Raw genomic sequence first — 252 nt, forward strand, 5'->3', positions numbered from 1 at the left:
GAGAGAGAGTGAGAGAGAGAGAGAGAGAGAGAGAGAGAGAAAGAGAGAGAGGTGGAATTTGGCATCCCGCATCCCTCCCTGATTGACCACTGCAATTCCAAGCCAGTGAGGGCTGCCTTTAGGCCACAGCTCCAGGTCCCTTACCCCCACCCCAGGCTTGAGAGCACAGTGCTAGGCAGGGACACCCAGGGGTTCGGGAATGCAGCGCAAGGGGCCGGCATGACGTGGGGGTGGGTAGGCTGTGTTTACACT

This window comes from Myotis davidii, unplaced genomic scaffold (assembly GCF_000327345.1).
Source record: "Myotis davidii unplaced genomic scaffold, ASM32734v1 scaffold594, whole genome shotgun sequence".
Taxonomy (NCBI): Eukaryota; Metazoa; Chordata; class Mammalia; order Chiroptera; family Vespertilionidae; genus Myotis; species Myotis davidii.